This window comes from Salvelinus namaycush, unplaced genomic scaffold, assembly GCF_016432855.1.
Source record: "Salvelinus namaycush isolate Seneca unplaced genomic scaffold, SaNama_1.0 Scaffold1071, whole genome shotgun sequence".
Classification (NCBI taxonomy): Eukaryota; Metazoa; Chordata; class Actinopteri; order Salmoniformes; family Salmonidae; genus Salvelinus; species Salvelinus namaycush.
The window spans coordinates 28,374-42,453 of NW_024057755.1; positions in this window are offsets into that span (position 1 = coordinate 28,374).

Genomic DNA, 14,080 nt, shown 5'->3' on the forward strand with positions numbered 1-14,080 from the left:
AATGACATTTATAGGCCATATAAAGCTGTTGAGTCAGTGGCTGACCCACACAATGTGTTAAGAATCAGTCAGTGGGCAGCTGGGCTCCATTTCATTTGAAACTGGTGAAACATGACTAAGGCCACCTCTGCAATGTTTCAAGTGACTGAAACTAATTGTTCTGGAGTAGAAGGTTCATTAGAAAATGACTGTGTTCTTAGAACTTATATTTGAATACAGTGTTTTCACAACTGATGTTGACACCCAGCACATAGACTATTCAACATCCTGTTAAATAAATACTGTAGTATTCTTTAAAAATAATTTCTCAAACAGTTATTAGGAAGTACGTCACTGATGAAATGTGAGATGAGTCACATGAATTTCAGTACATTACAGTCTTCCACACAACAACAACTAGTTATGAATCAGACATAAAGGAATAAGCACAAGTCATTATATTTTATGGGATGTGCTATATAACTGTGTAGAAAAGTGTACAGTTAATTCCTGATTTGTGTAACTTCATAGTCTGTATTTAAACTTCTGTGAAAAAGTTTTAGCATATTTCTGACACTGAATGTTATCAGATATTCAATCAAAAGCTGATATTAGATAAATGGAACCTGAGTGAACAAATAACACAACAATGACATACTTATTGAATTTATTTCATAAAGTTATGCAACACCCAATGCCCCTGTGTGAAAAAGTAATTGCCTCCTTTATACTCAATAACTGGTTGTGTCTTCTTTAGCTGAAATGACTCCAACCAAACACTTCCTGTAGTTGTTGATCAGTCTCTCACGTTGCTATGGAGGAATTTTGGCCCACTCTCCCATGCAGAACTGCTTTAACTCAACGACATTTGTGGATTTTCAATCATGAACTGTCACAGTATCTCAATTGGGATTAGGTCTGGACTAGGCCATTACAAAACTTTAAATTTGTTGCTTTATTTCAATTTTCATGCTGACTTGATTGTGTGTTTTGGAATGGTGGCACAACCAGTTATTGAGTGTAAGGGAGCAATTTATTTTTCACACGGGGGAATTGGTTGATGCATAACTTTGTTAATGATAGAAATTAATAACTATACATTTGTTTTGTTTTTGGTAACTCAAGTTCCCTTTATCTATTAGGTTTTGGTTGCAGATCTGATAGCATTCAGTATATTAAAAAAAAGCAAAAATAGAGAACCGGAATGGACCTCTATACCACGTGGTGTCAAAGGAAGGCTAATATTAGATAAATGCAACCTGAATAAATTAATAATACAGCAATTACATACTTATTTCATTTATTTCATTAATGTTTTTGAGTGTAAGGGGGCAATTACTTTTTCACACAGGGGCATTGGGTGTTGCATAACTTTGTTAATTCAAAAATAAAATAAAAATACTTTGAGGTTATTTTTTAACTCAGGTTCCCTTGATCTAATATTAGGTTTTGGTTGAACCTCTGATAACATTCAGTATAAAAAAAATCTAAAATAGAGAAAATCAGAAAGGGGAAAATACTGTCTCATGTCACTGTACAGTATGTGAAACCGACATCAGTGTGTAGCTAACAGTATAGCTTCCACCACTGTCCCTGTCACCATACCGGGCTCAAACTAGTGTGTGTATTTGAGGTAGGAGATGGGACGGTTAGCTTCAACAAAGTGAGCTGCTATTGGATAGTCAGTGTTCTTACACCTGATTGAGCTGCGGTGTTCAGCTCTGCATTGTTTTAATTGTCTTTTCATTTGTCCTACGTTGGCTTTTCCACGTGAACATGTGATGAGATAGATCACTACCTTTATCTTGCAAGAGATGATACCCCTAACAGGGAATTTTCCACCTGTATGTGGGTGTCTGAAGAAGGATGTTTTTGTTGTGCTATTGCACTGTGAGCATGAGCCACATTTGTAGTTCCCATTTGGAATGGGTGTCAAGAGTGTCTGAGTGGGCTCAGGGGCAGGTCAGATCTCACTAAGCCCAATATTGCGACCACACCAGTGGGGGTTCATTGAAGAGGTGTGCAATTGTTGTGTCTGATTGCAGAATATGCCAGTGCTTTTTCAGGATTACTTTCATTTTCTCTGAACACTTGGTGTACTTAGTGCAAAAGACTTGTTTTTCTCTCTGGTTTAGTTTTTAGCAATTCCTCTCTTGGTTTTTGAGCTATTTTCATCGTTGCATCATCAATAGCTTTTTCCTTGTAGCCTCTGATTTTTTTTTATTTTTAATTTTACCCCCTTTTCACGGTCTCCAATTGCTAGTAATTACTATCTTGTCACATCACTACAACTCCCATACGGGCTCAGGAGAGACGAAGGTCGAAAGCCATGCGTCCTCCGAAGCACAACCCAACCAAGCCGCACTGCTTCCTAACACAGCGCACCTCCAACCCGGAAGCCAGCCCGGAACCCGGAAGCACCAATGTGTCGGAGGAAACACCGTGCACCTGGCCCCCTTGGTTAGCGCGCACTGCACCCGGCCCGCCACAGGAGTCGCTGGTGCGCAATGAGACAAGGATATCCCTACTGGCCAAACCCTCCCTAAACCGGACGACGCTAGGCCAATTGTTGCATCGCCCCACAGACCTCCTGGTCCCGGCCGGCTGCGACAGAGCCTGGGAGCGAACCCAGAGTCTCTGGTGGCACAGCTAGCGCTGCGAGGCAGTGCCCTAGACCACTGCGCCACCCGGGAGGCATAGTAGCCTCAGATTTTAAATGTATTTTTCATTTTCTTAGCATTGCTGTCAAAGTCTGACTGTTGGCAACATATTCGTTTAACCCTGAATAACTGGTAATACGGTAGACCATTCCTGAGGGGAAGGGGATGCATACTATACCCACGTAGCAGGGTATTGAGGTCTGTTGGCTGTGTATACAGGTCTGTATGTAATGCATCATTCTCTTTGATGATCCATAAGTCCAGGTAGTTTATTTTTCTCTGAACAGTCTGCATGGTGAATTTGAGATATTCAGAGCTCTTGTTTAGCAGAGTTTGGAATTAATTTAGTTCCTGCTGACTTTCTTCCCAGAGCACAAAGACATCATCTATGTATTTCTTCCATAGGAGGATTTTAGAGAGTAGGGGGTGTGTCTTTGTTTGTAAATGAGTGCTTCCTCAAATTGTTCCACATGCAGGTTCACATAGTTGGGGTCAAAGGGGGAGCCCATGGCTACACCCCGAATTTGAAGGAAAAACTCTGACTCAAAGATGAAGTAGTTATTGGATAATACCAGTTCAGTGAGACGCAAGATGCAATCATTGGCTGGAGCAAGGGCAGGGTCTCTCTGTTGAAGGAAGCGTTGCAGTTTTACAAAATATAATTTAAAAGTTTACATTAAGGTGTCTGTAATATAATATTCTTGTCTAAAACGAATGTAGACATTAATAAATGCATTTCTATATCTTCCAAAATCTGTTTTCCATTGGAGGAGCAGTAACAAGATGGCTGTGCAGTGCTTCCAAACAGCGGCCCCTGTCAGTCATCTAGGGTTAATACATATCATTGGACTATACAAAAATATATCAGAACCTCCCTGATTTTGTATTTTATTTTGCAGGTGTTTTGGCCTGCTTTGGTCAGCGAAGTGTGATCACCACAATGCCAGATAGACTGGATGGACTGACTGGCTCCTGTGTGCAAATCCAATGTTCATTTGATATTCCTGGCCAAAATAAGTATACATTTAACAGCACAATACTAACCTCTGGAGTGTGGATTAAAGAAAGCCCACACGTTGGTGGGCGTCCGGACAGTGTGATATTTAACAGTAGTGAGACGGTCAACAGATATCAAGGGAAGATAACTGGAAACATGTCCCAGAAGAACTGCACCACAGTCTTCTTCAATGTAACCACCAGTTACACTAATAGATACTTCTTCAGGATTGAGAGTCAACCATTCCGTGCAACAGACACTGGAAAGTCTGTTGATATAGTTGTCTGGGGTAAGAGACAATTTAACTGTTTACCAACTATTTTTCCAGTTTAGATTCCTTGCATCAAAGATAAGAGTAAAACAAGTGGACAGTTTAACTATTAGTGTAAAATATATTTATCTACAATGTATTACAGATTTGCCTTCCAGTCCCATCATTACTGTCTCAGGTGAGGTGAAGGAAGGGACCCCTGTCAGCTTGAACTGCTCTGCTGTCGCTCCCTGTCCTGAACACCTCCCTGAACTGACATGGACTCTCCCAACACAGTTCACAACTGAGAACCAACTGCAGGAGAATCCAGACCAAACCAAATTAGTTCACTCCACGGTGACCTTCACTCCGTCATACCTTCATCATGAGAAGAACATCACTTGTACTGCAGTCTACCCAGTAGGGGCAAGCAACAAGAGAGCAGAACATAACATGATGCTTAAGGTTTCATGTAAGATTTAGTCACCGGTTCCTGTAGAATAGATCATTCTATCATGTTTTCACTGATGATTGTAATAGAGTGGTTTTGATGAGACTATTCAATATACCATATCAGATACATTCTAAATGAACCCCTCTCCCTCATTCTCTCCTAAGGACACCTCGGCCTCCATCAGTCCAGCTGATCCAGTATTAGTGGGCAGCTGTGTTAATCTGACCTGCAGCAGTACAGCCAACCCTCTTGTGACAACCTTCACCTGGTTCAAGATCAGTGGGGGTAATTTAACACATGTAGCATCTGGACTGAGTTACACCCTTAATGTGACGGTTGTTGATGGAGGACTGTACTTCTGTGAAGCAAGAAATAGTCAAGGCTGTGGCAAGTCAAAGGAAGTGCAGCTGGCTATTAAAGGTAAAACGGGCACGTCGGGCACAATCGTAGGTTAGATATACACTATATATTCAAAAGTATGTGGACACCCCTTCAAATGCGTGGTTGCAGCTATTTAATGACATTGACATTGATGCCCATGATTTTGGAATGAGATGTTCGATGAGCAGGTGACCACATAGTTTTGGTTGTGTAGTGTACATTGCATTTCACTCCACCCTTGTACTTTATTTGATGAATTTAAGGTCACTAATTAGTGTGGAACTAACCTGGAACTTTCTCATTCATGTGAGAAATTACCTAATTTGTGCTGCATTTTCAGGGCAAGAAAAGACTGTTACCACAATGGTTTTTGGGATTGCAGCAGGAACTTTGGGGGTCCTTTTGCTTATCAGCCTGATCAGTGTTATTGGATGGTAAAAACTATTCCTGGAATCAATACAAACTATTATTTATGCTGTATTTGTGCTTTTGCATATGAAACCCCTCACAGTGCATTCAGAAGGCCTTTCTAAATGTCTTCCAGGAGGAGAAACTCGAGGCTCCACGATGGACTTGAAAGGACGGACAATACACAGGGACAGGTGGGAATAAGGCTCAACTTTCAAAACCATCTATAAAGTGTATCTAAGGAAGTACTGAATTAATGCAGAAACTATCCAAAGCCATGAGGTTAACATCATTTTATAGCAAGTTCAGGGGAGATGACCACACCAATAGCAATGCCACATCCTGTAAGAATATGGAATGATAACAGAATAGCTGTTGGACTTTGACAGTTTTTTCTTTAGATTGGAGCTCATTTGTTGACAAAATGAAATTCTTTACTGCAGTCAGTCTAATTTACATTTTCATTGACATCCACTCAGTATGTGTTGTGTAACCTGCTGACCTTAGAGTTTTACACATGACTGAGCTTAGAGCTTTACACCTGTTCCTCTCTCTGTGTTCTCTCCACAGAACTCCCCGGTTGGGACAGTGTGTGCTAACCAGGCCACAGCCGGAGAGGAACCAGAGGAACCTGCAGAAGACCAGCCTGAAGAGATCCACTACGGTGACATAGACTTCTCCAAACTACGGCCCAAAGAGACCCCAGCTGCAGCCCAGGACAGGGTCCAGGGACAGGAGAGTGAGTACGCTGAAGTCAATGTGACCGGGAGAGGGGACCAGGAACCACCACTTAACAACCTAGATGGACTTTATGCACAAGTGAATTAAAGAGGTGCATGTTAATTTTCCAATGGGTATTAAGTTTTTATGTACAGTATTGTCATTGTGTATCTGTTTTCTATTGGTACTTTTGTTACATTGATAATTGTGTGCTCTATGATTATTTTACATTTTACATTTTAGTCATTTAGCAGACGCTCTTATCCAGAGCGACTTACAGTAGAGTGCATACATTTTATTACATTTTTACATACTGAGACAAGGATATCCCTACCGGCCAAGAGCAGACGCTCTTATCCAGAGCGACTTACAGTTGAGTGCATACATTTTATTACATTATTATTTTTATTTTTTTTACATACTGAGACAAGGATATCCCTACCGGCCAAACCCTCCCTACCGGCCAAACCCTCCCTAACCCGGACGACGCTATGCCAATTGTGCGTCGCCCCACGGATCTCCCGGTTGCGGCCGGCTGCGACAGAGCCTGGGCGTGAACCCAGCCCAGCCTGGGCTCGAACCCAGAGACTCTGGTGGCGCAGCTAGCACTGCGATGCAGTGCCCTAGACCACTGCGCCACCCGGGAGATTATCTGCATGAATGAGATTATCTGCATATTTGTAGAATTTGCTGGGATGAAAAGTGTTTAACTGTTACTATAGTGGTGATACGATGATGTAGGCTACTCTTTATTTTAGACCATTTATTTTTAGTGTTGAGTTCACAGAGCATCTGTTTAATGGGTTCCAGTATAGAGGAACTGCTGAGTTCAACTAGCCAACTGAAGGCAGTTTAAGACCATATAAAGTCAATGATGACTGAGGAGAGAAGACACAGTTAGTTGGAGAGACAGTGGTCTGATACAAGACAGGAAGTTGGTGCAGTAAGTCTACATGATGGCAGAATGGTGTTAACATCTTCTAGTCACTGTTTCTCTGCATCTTTTGTGCAGTTACCAGAATAATAATATCATCTATTTTCAGTTTATATCTATTTAGAAGTTATTGTGTCAGTTTTTATGTTGAGTGTTAAATCAAAGAAACAATTGAGACTGAATATAAGGTTGTTTATTAATTACACTGTATTTAAAACCTTTACATTCAATTTCCATGAAATCTTTTGGTCTTATTGGTCCAACATTTTACATTCCTCATTAAAATTGATTAAATTGAGATGTGTTACTGGCCTACACACAATTCCTCATAATGTGAATTATGTTTTTAGACAAGAACAAGAAGTCTAAAAATCAAGAAGTATTTAACCCTTGTCTTATGGCAAGCCTAAATCATTTCAGGAGAAAAGATTTTCTTAACATGTCACATAAGAAGTTGCATTGACTCATTCTGTTTGCAAATCTAGTGTTTAACATGATTTTTGAATGACTACCTCATCTCTGTTCCCCACACATACAATTATCTGTAAGGTCCCACAGTCAAGTAGCGAATTTCAAACACAGATTAAACCACAAAGACCAGAGAGCTTTTCCAATACCTCTCAAAGAAGGGCACCTGTTGGTAGATGGGTAAAACAAATTATAATCTGACAATGAACTTCCCTTTGAGCATGGTGAAGTTATTAATTACACTGTGGATGGTTTGTCAATTCACCCATTCACTACAAAACCGCTCAGGGATTTCACCCACAGGAGGTTAGTGGCACCTTAATTGGGGAGAAAGGCTCGAGGTAATGACTGGAGCAGAACAGGTGGAATGGTACCAAATACATCCAACACGTTTTCCATGTGTTTGATTCCATTTTCTCCGTTCCAGACATAATTATGAGTTGTCTTCCTCTCAGCAGCCTCCACTGATTTCACCATAACGCCAGTGGTGACTTTAAAACAGTTGCAGTGTTTAACAGCTGTGATTGGAGAAAACTGAGGATCTATCAACAACAGTGTAGTTACTCCACAACACAAACCTAAATGACAAAGTGAGAAGAAGGAAACATGTACAGAATAAACATATTCCAAAACATGCATTCTGTTTGCAATAAGGCACTAAAGTAAAACTGCTAAAAAAAATAGCAAAGAAATGAACTTTATGTCCTGAATACAAAGTGTTATGTTTGGGGCAAATCCAACACAACACATCACTGAGTACCACTCTTCATATTTTCAAGCATGGTGATGGCTGCACCGTGTTATGGGCATGCTATTTAATCCATTTTTAATTCAAGCTGTAAAACAACAGAATGTGGAATAAGTCAAGGGGTACTTTCTGAAGAGACTGAGTACACCAAACATTAGGAACACCTTCCTAATTTTGAGTTGAAACCCCTTTTGTCTTCAGAACAGCCTCAGTTCATTGGGGCATGGACTCTACAAGGTGTCGAAAGCGTTCCACAGGGATGTTGGCCCATGTTGACTCCAATGCTTCCTACAGTTGTGTCAAGTTGGATGGATTTCCTTGGGTGGTGGATCATTCTTGATACACACCGGAAACTGTTTAGAGTGAAAAAACCCAGCAGTATTGCAGTTCTTGAAATCAGTGCGCCTGGCACCTACTACCACACCTCGTTCAAAGGCACTTACATTTATTGTCTTGCCCAAACACCCACTAAATGGTTCACATACACAATACACTTCTCAATTGTCTCAAGGCTTAAAAATCCTTCATTAACCTGTCACCTCCCCTTCGTCTACACTGATTGAAGTGGATTTAACAAGTGACTTCAATAAGGGATCATAGCTTTAACCTGGATTCACATGGTCAGTCTATGTCATGGAAAGCTCAGTAAGATTGGTTCTGTTATATCACCTAATTCCTACTCATATATCCACTGATAGTGAGTGGTAGCCTGATCTGCATGCATACACATTGTTTCATTGTATTTTCATACATTTTATCCACATATAGGCAAAGCAGTTTCCACAAAACTGAAATGAGCTTGTTCATCCTTTTTTTGTCAGTCCCACCATATCCCCATCCCCACCATATTGCAGCATCAGCGTAGTGTAATGTCCAATAGTCAATACTTTCTCTCTTCTCTCTCTGAATCATCTGGTCCCTCCACCTTTCAATTCCTGACCCTGGCCTTCAGCTCTCCCTCCACTTGTTGGGGGAGGTCTCCTTCTCCCAGAAGACCTTGGGCAGGTCAAAGAGTGTTTTGTCTAGAAGGGATACTGCTTTTGTCCAAATTTAGTTTTCTCGCAAGTTTGGTAGAATTTAGGCAGAAGGTTAGAAGAATTAACGTGGCAGGTTATGATAATTAGATCAAGGAACGGAAAAGAGTTAGGATTAGCTCAAATGCTAAAAGAATTTGATGTCAATTTGACAAAAGCTTTATCCCGTCTAGACTTGACCGTCGTAGAGGGAGCCCATGTCCAACTTGCCTCCCAGTCCATGCAGGTCACTGGCTCCCTCCTGTGGCACCCAGTACACTCTTTTCACATCACTTCAATAAGAAGTGATTTTGGTAGCAGGTTAGGAGCAGGGCCGGAATACCGAACGGCCCCAGATAGCATATGATAGAAACATGTGTTGAATAGTAGGAAATTAGCTGTAAAACAACAACATGTTCTGTCAGCTTCATGAAAACGTGTAGAATAGCATTAGAAAACTGTAAATATGTATCTCTGCACCATGGCAAAATGGGTAGAAATACTCTCTGCACCATGGCAAAATGGGTTGAAATGCTCTCCACACCATGGCAAAATGGGTAGAAATACTCTCTGCACCATGGCAAAATGGGTAGAAATGCTCTCTGCACCATGACAAAATGGGTAGAAATGCTCTCTGCACCATGACAAAATGGGTAGAAATGCTCTCCGCACCATGGCAAAATGGGTAGAAATGCTCTCTGCACCATGACAAAATGGGTAGAAATGCTCTCTGCACCATGGCAAAATGGGTAGAAATGCTCTCTGCACCATGGCTAAATGGGTAGAAATGCTCTCTGCACCATGACAAAATGGGTAAAAATGCTCTCTGCACCATGGCAAAATGGGTTGAAATGCAGTAAGTAGGAGGGGGGGTGTGGGGTCGTCCGACCCTGGTTAGGAGAGCATTTTCACTAACCGTAACCCATAGCCATAATTCTCCTAACCTGCTGCATAAATTCTTCTAGCCTGATACGAAAAAGTCAGTTGTATATAGAAGTGGCATGAAAATGTGTCATCCAGCCCACCAGGGTCTTCTTGGCAAATAGACTTTAAAGAGGAAATGAAGCAAGAAAAAGAGGAAGTTGGTGTAGGAGAAGTTGAGTGGTGTGTGAGAATCAGTCAGATACAATTATACTTACTCTGTTTCATACCAAGTCTGTTTTTCATGTTGAAAAAAGGATGGGTCCCAAGATCCTCAAAAGGTTCAACAGCTGCACCATCAAGAGCATCTTGACCGGTTGCATCACCGCCTGGTATGGTAATTGCTCGGCATCTGACCGTAAGGCGCTACAGAGAGTAGTGCGTACGGCCCAGTACATCACTGGGGCCACGCTTCCTGTCATCCAGGACCTCTATACTAGGCGGTGTCAGAAGAGACTCGTCACCCAAGTCATAGACTGTTCTCTCTGCTTCCGCACAGCAGGCAGTACCGGAGCGCCAAGTCTAGGACCAAAAGGCTTGTTAACAGCTTCTACCCCCAAGCCATAAGACTGCTGAACAATTAATCAAATGGCCAACGGACTATTTACATTTACCCCCCCACCTTCATTTGTTTTGTCCACTGCTGCTACTCGCTGTTTATTATCTATTCATTGTCACTACACCCCTACATTCATGTACAAATTACCTCGACTAACCTGTACCCCTGCACATTGACTCTGTACCGGTACTCCATGTATATAGCCTTGTTATTGTTCATTTATTGTGTTTCTTTTTATAATGTTTTACCTTAGTTAATTTAGTAAACATTTTCTTAGCTCTTTCTTGAGTTACACTGTTGGTTAAGGGCTTGTAAGTAAGCATTTCACGGTAAGGTCTACACCTGTTGTATTCAACGTTTATGATTTAGCTCGATTTATAAAAACATCACACACACATTCCCATTGAAGCCTGGGAGCCCACCTGTTGGGGAAGGTCGGCTCCCACCTGCTGGGTAAAATACGCCCTCAGCTCCTGGGTCTCCTTCTCCCAGAAGGCCTTCAGGAAGGTTGAAGGGATACAGCTTTTGTCAAAATTGAGTTTTCTAGCAAGTTTAGGAGAATTTATGCAGCAGGTTAGGATAATTAACATAGCAAGTTCTGAAAATTAAATTAAAGTACGTAAAAGTGTTAGGATTAGCTAAAATGCTGTAATAATTATACTTTTAATGTCAATTTGTTGACAAAAGCTTAATCCCATCTAGACTTGACCACCGAAGAGGGCACCCATGTCCTCCTTGCCGCCCAGGACCTGCAGGTGGCTGGCTCCCTCCTGTGTCACCCGGGACATTCTTTTCACGGCACTTCAATAAGAAGCGATTTAGGAAGCAGGTTAGCAGCAGGGTCGGATTACTGAACAGCCCCAGATAGCATATGATAGCAAAATGTGCCACTCGGGAGTCCTAAGCATTAACCTCAGTCTCCAAACATGCTACATTAAAAAGTCAATTCCGAATCCAAGTGGAGTGAAAAGAGTGTCTCTGTGGCTTCCAGCCCACCAGGCTCCTCTTGGCAAATAGACTTCAAAGAGGAAGTTGGTGTAGGAGAAGTTGAGTGGTGTGTGAGAATCAGTCAGATACAATTACAGTTACTCTGTTTCATACCAAGTCTGTTTTTCATGTTGAAACATAATGTGACAACCATATGTTTTGTATCAAACTCGAATTTAACAAACTTAACTCTTGAATAAATGAATAGTGGATTTTGGTTCATGATTTAACTATATGTTTAAATCTCACACACATTCCCATTCAGGCTGGGAGATAGAGGAGAGGGAGATGGTTATAATGCAGAAAGTTTCATTTGTTTTATTTAACAATGTGTCGGGGGCGGACTTAGCGATTTGAGGGCCCGTTTCAAAATGCTGCTGACCTGTCCGACCCCGAGAAAGGGACATTAAATACTGAAGTATTGTTTGAACATAATTTCTCATACACTTATTTGGAAGTACGTCACTGATGAGATGTGAGATATGCCACATGAATTTCAGCACTTTAGTTTGTCAGACCACACTATGTGTGTGACAGTTTCTCCTGTAGACAGTTTACGTTACCGTCTAAGGCAAGTATCGACTTCTTCAATATAGTTTCTGTAAATTTGAATGTTTAAAATAAATTAAAGGAAATTAATTATGAGTAATGAGATTCAAAATGTTCTAAAGTACTGCTGTTTGTTCATGTATTATCTTCACAACTGAAGGACATAGTGTATTTGATATGGAGATGGTTCAATGCAATGTGTTGTGTGAGTTAAGCTACTCTACCAGTAAGTGTATGTTTGTACTGTTTCAGGTGATCAGTAGTGTGTGAGTTCTCACATGGCTTGTCCTGAGAACATGTTTTTTCTCATTGTCCTCTTTATGTCAGGTGAGTCTTCCACACAACAACAACTAGTTATGAATCAGACATAAAGGAATAACCACAAGTCATTATATTTTATGGGATGTGCTATATAACTGTGTAGAAAAGTGTACAGTTAATTCCTCATTAGTGTATTTTAATTGTCTGGATTTAAACTGCTGTGAAAAAGTTTTTGCATATTTTTGATACTGAATGTTATCAGATATTCAATCCAAAGCTGATATTAGATCAATGGAACCTGAATGAACAAATATCACAACAATGACGTACTTATTTAATTTATTTCATAAACAAAGTTATGCAACACCCAATGTCCCTGTGTGAAAAAGTAATTGCCTCCTTTATACTCAATAACTGGTTGTGCCTCCTTTAGCTGAAATGACTCCAACCAAACACTTCCTGTAGTTGTTGATCAGTCTCTCACGTTGCTGTGGAGGAATTTTGGCCCACTCTCCCATGTAGAACTGATTTAACTCAGCGACATTTGTGGGTTTTCAATCATGAACTGCACATTTCAAGTCCTGCCACAATATCTAATTGGGATTAGGTTTGGACTTTGAGTAGGCCATTCAAAACCTTTACATTTTTAGTTTTTTATACATTTTCATGTAGATTGAGTGTTTTTTTTGTTGTTTTTTTTGTTTTTGTTTTTTCATTTTTTTTTTTTTCAATTTAAAGTTTTATTAAGTTTTCAAATCAACCAACCAAACACATTCCACATTCACAGATGTGACTTAAAAAAATAAAAAATAAATAATAATAATACAAAATTGTTTTATATATATATATATATATATATATATATATATATATATATATATATATATATATACATACATACATACACATACACATACACATATACATACACACACACACAAATAATAATTATAACAAAATTTAAATTATAGAACTTGCAGCAGCACTATCAAGGTTCTTATTAGCTATTTCCAGCCTTAGCTGAGATGACGAGCCAATAATTAGTTTTTACAGCACCTTACACAACACGCATCTGCTCATCTCCCTGATTTCCCCATTCACTCTGTCCAATTTGAAATATAGTTGAGTAGTGGAGACCAGAGTCTATCAAACTTGGGCTGTCTCTTGTGGAGGTCATAAGTGAGCTTTTCAAGAGGGAGAAAGTCAACAATCTGGTCACTCCACATTTTAAATGTAGGAGAAGTATTAGAGGCCCACAATAGAAGAATACATTTCTTAGCAAAGTATGTAATGGTCATGAGCAAATTTTCTCTGTCAGGATCAAGAACAAAGTCCTGCTGGGCATTAAGAAGATAGAGACACGGGGTCATATCAAACTGTACATCTAGTATTTTCTGTGCAGCAGTATGTATAGATTGCCAAAATCTGGCAATCTCTCTACAGCTCCAAAATACATGCATATAGGTTCCACTTTCAGAGGTACATCTTTTACAGTTAGGAGAAATGTCTGTTTTCATTTTATGGAGTCTCAGGGGAGTGTAATAAAATTTGTACAAAAATGTGTAATTAGATTCTTTCATTTTTACATTAGTAGAGGAGCAGTATACCCTGTCGCAAACCTCCGCCCATAACTCATCACTGATAGTCAGACCAAGGTCCTTTTCCCATATTATTTTCAAAGGAGTAAAGGAGGATCCTCCTTTCTCAGAAAGGAGTCTATAGATATAGGATATTTTGCCTTTAATGGATTGTGCTGTGACAAGAAGGGTTTCAACTTCATTCAACTGAGTT